Source organism: Olea europaea, unplaced genomic scaffold (genome assembly GCF_002742605.1).
Source record: "Olea europaea var. sylvestris unplaced genomic scaffold, O_europaea_v1 scaffold1731, whole genome shotgun sequence".
In the NCBI taxonomy this organism is placed as follows: domain Eukaryota; kingdom Viridiplantae; phylum Streptophyta; class Magnoliopsida; order Lamiales; family Oleaceae; genus Olea; species Olea europaea.
In genome coordinates, this window is record NW_019235016.1 from 181 (window position 1) to 3,813 (window position 3,633).

The following is a 3,633-nucleotide window of genomic DNA, read 5'->3' on the forward strand; positions in this document are numbered from 1 at the left end:
ATATAAGTCATTTCTAACCTGAAGAAACCTAGAAAGGTAAAAACATGTCAATGCTGAATTAGATATAATAGTGACAAGGCAAGGCGAAAATTAGCCAAATTGATCTTCACACATACTGAACCAGCGATCACTAAATTTCACTAATACTGTGTCTAATATTGTACAAATAATAAATTGAAATTACATAACATTTCAAAGAGAAATGCCGTACGCGAATTATACTTACAAATGTTTCAACTCCTATAGATTATTTCGAATTAATTTCAACAATTCAGAAGAAGAAGAGAAATTAGGGCTAGCTAATGTTTTTTTTTTTTTAAGATGGAATCATGAATTAAAGTTTTCGGTAGTAGATTGTCTTGGCTAGAGAAGAATATATATCGTATAAAAAAAATTATTAGATCCTTAGTATAAGAATTACTTTGCCAGATGGATTTGGAGATACGATGGAAAACACTTAAAATGCTTCCTAGATGAACAGTAGACGTAAGATTCCATTTTTTAAAAGAGTATGAATGTAAAGAATAAGCATCTTGAAAATTTATCTTTTCATATGTTCATCATTCGATTAATGAAAATTGAAAATATCATATACTAAGAAACATAACAATATAGCATAATGCAAGGAAACATATCATCATATAATTCAATCCAAATTCCATCTTTGCATATTTATCAGCTTTGAAAGTGAATATATTTTCGACCATGTAAGATTAATAGTCTTTAGATATAGGATGACTGTAATCCTACTCTGAAAAAATAACATTGTTGGTTAGAATTTAGATTAATAATAAAATTAGTAAAAAAAATTTTGTTAAGTTTCCCATAAAATCAATTCATGCATTGATAAAGAAATATGTAATGTATATATAATAAAAATAGTTGCTCACAAAATTTTTTGTTCACCGAACAAAGTTAGATGATTAAATAGGAAAGCGTAAATGTACACACACCAGTTTTGTATTCTCTATCAAGAAGAATAATGTTAAATTCACTCAAATATTTCCTAACGTTGCACGAAGTAAAGGGAAAGCATAAAATGTTCATTAAATTCTAAAAGAGCATCAAACCATCTCTAAGTAAAACTTAATTAGAACAAGGAATATTATTGGACTATCGAAATTAAAAGAAACTTATGTATTATTGATCTTATTGTATAAAATCAACAGAATTCAAATATATAACATTAGCATATTTTTAGTTCAAGATGATTTGTTGAAATTGAACATTTCATGATTCACTTGTATAAATGAGATTTATTGACCAATTGAAACATAGTTTAAACAAAAGGGAAAAATATAAAATATGATTAGAATGTAACGTACCAAGTAGGTCATGACATTGCCAAGAGTTGGGTTTTATGGTCAAATTTATGAAAACACTTTGCCCCATAACTACCACGAGCATTGCATGGCTCTGATTTATCTGAGCTTCAGTAGTAAACTTCTGTACCAAGTTCTCACCTATTTTCATATTCCCAAATTTTACAATTTGATTTCCAAGCTGTAAGCCATCTGCTGCTGCTGAAGATCCCTTTGTAATTTCATCAACCCTTGTGAAAGGTCTGCTAGAGCGAACAACTACCCCCATGTCCATACTATTATTACCTCCAACAACAGGATTGCTAAAAGATGTAGGTGGGCTTAAATTAACACCATGTTGAGCATTTAATCCTGCAACCACACCTAGAGAAATTAAGATAATGCTTTAAGTAGCTTGCATAAAGTACTGTATTAGACTAATTCATTATAAAAGCAAAAAATCAGATTATAAATAGCTGATGACAAAGCCATAAATCGTATTTTACACATCATTTGTAAGCAATTAAAGTGCAATTCCATTAGTAAGCAGAAGCAGCAAAATGATTTCAATAAACCATGAGCTTCAAAAGGAGATAGAATTACAGTAGCATAAAACTGTCCAAGAATCAGAACGTATGATGCACAAAGGGCAGACAAATTATATTTAAGACTTAAATTTAGGGAACTTATAATATTCATAGAGAAACTAATTTTTAACAAATCTATCTCACAAACTAATTGACATCAATTAGATTATTAAAAGAAAATCAAAAGGATTAGAAATCCAGTTGAATTAATCAAGATTTAGAACACCATAACAAATCAACATAATTGAATTAAATCCTCATCAACAACTCAAAAGGTTTCCGAAAACTAAACTAAAAAAGAAAATTATTGGCTACAACGTTCTTCCTCTTCTTTTTCGTTATTAATATGTGCTTCTTTATCAAATAAGTTTGACAGCCTTCGATTCTTCTGCCATTTACTACAGTGACCATCGCCGTCCTATACTCTTCATTATCACCTTCCTCCGCTAACTCGAAAAGAAAAAAAGAAGAAGAAGAAGAGCTAGGCCCTTACCGTAAACAAAAGTTGAATAATAGAAAAAGCCTCCTTCTTCCATTGCCAAGAACATAGACAGTCTATTTCAAGTGTACTTTAAATGGATCTCTCCTTTAGCCGTCAGGTTGCAAAATCTGAAAGTTTGAGAACAAGGGCAAGAGTTTTGAGAAAGCAAGCTAGAGTTTTGTTTAGGGTTAAGAAAGGAGATTCTGTTTCATTTATTCAAAAAAAATGTGAACTGTAGAAAAAACGGTTGTGGAACAGTGGGTGTAAACGGCTGTGATATAAATGAACAGTAATATAAACCCCCTCTTTTAAGAGGTAGTAGAAATAGTATTAATTACATACATCTTAAATGTGAAAGACTATAAAATATATGAGGGAAAACAACTTGAAGTTGATAATAAGGGAATCTGAAATTGAGTTTCCATAAAATCCATAATTATACTAATTTTATTTTTTTTTTGACGAAGTTGAACATTGTAATAATTGGCATAAGAACACATTTTAACTGATGGAAGAATATTCATGTGACAATATGAAACTCTTAAGGGTAAATATATTCTAAAAAAAGAGAAATTACTTTTTATTTTGAAATTTTACTAAAGTAAATTAGTAATCGATCTGGCAAACTATTAAACTAACACTAAAAAATTTGAATCATACCTTTTGCAAACGCAGGTTGTAATTGAAGCTGTCATTAGTGATTCCATTGTACACATATAGCAAAGAATTAAAAAGAACTTTTCATTCTCGATAATGAAACCTGTGAAATTTTTTTATAGCAAATGCAAAGAATGAAAAAAATAGTAACGACATAATTTTTCATGTATTTAAAATTGAGGAAACTATTGTACGAGAACATATTATAAAAATTTCTCGAAGATAAAAAATATACTTGTTCAAACATTTTAGGTATATGAATGTATAAACGAAAGAATTTCCTTGTACATAATATTTTTAGTACATGTATTATGTGAGTTGTCCATGCTTGATGGTTTCAATAAAACTTTTAGAGATGTGTTCGTTGTTGCTCTTGATAATGCTACATATAGCTGACCATGGTAGAAAACTGGTTCTGGAAGATATAGACCGACAAAATCAAGTGTTTGACCTTGTACTTTATTTATTGTCATTGCAAAACACGGTCTAATTGGAAATTGAGTTCTCTTAAATTGAATTGAGTTTTGATCACTTTGAAGAGGTATAAAAGGGATCTTTGGTAAGAAAACATATTTCCGACAATACTCACCAGTTGTAATTTCAGCAA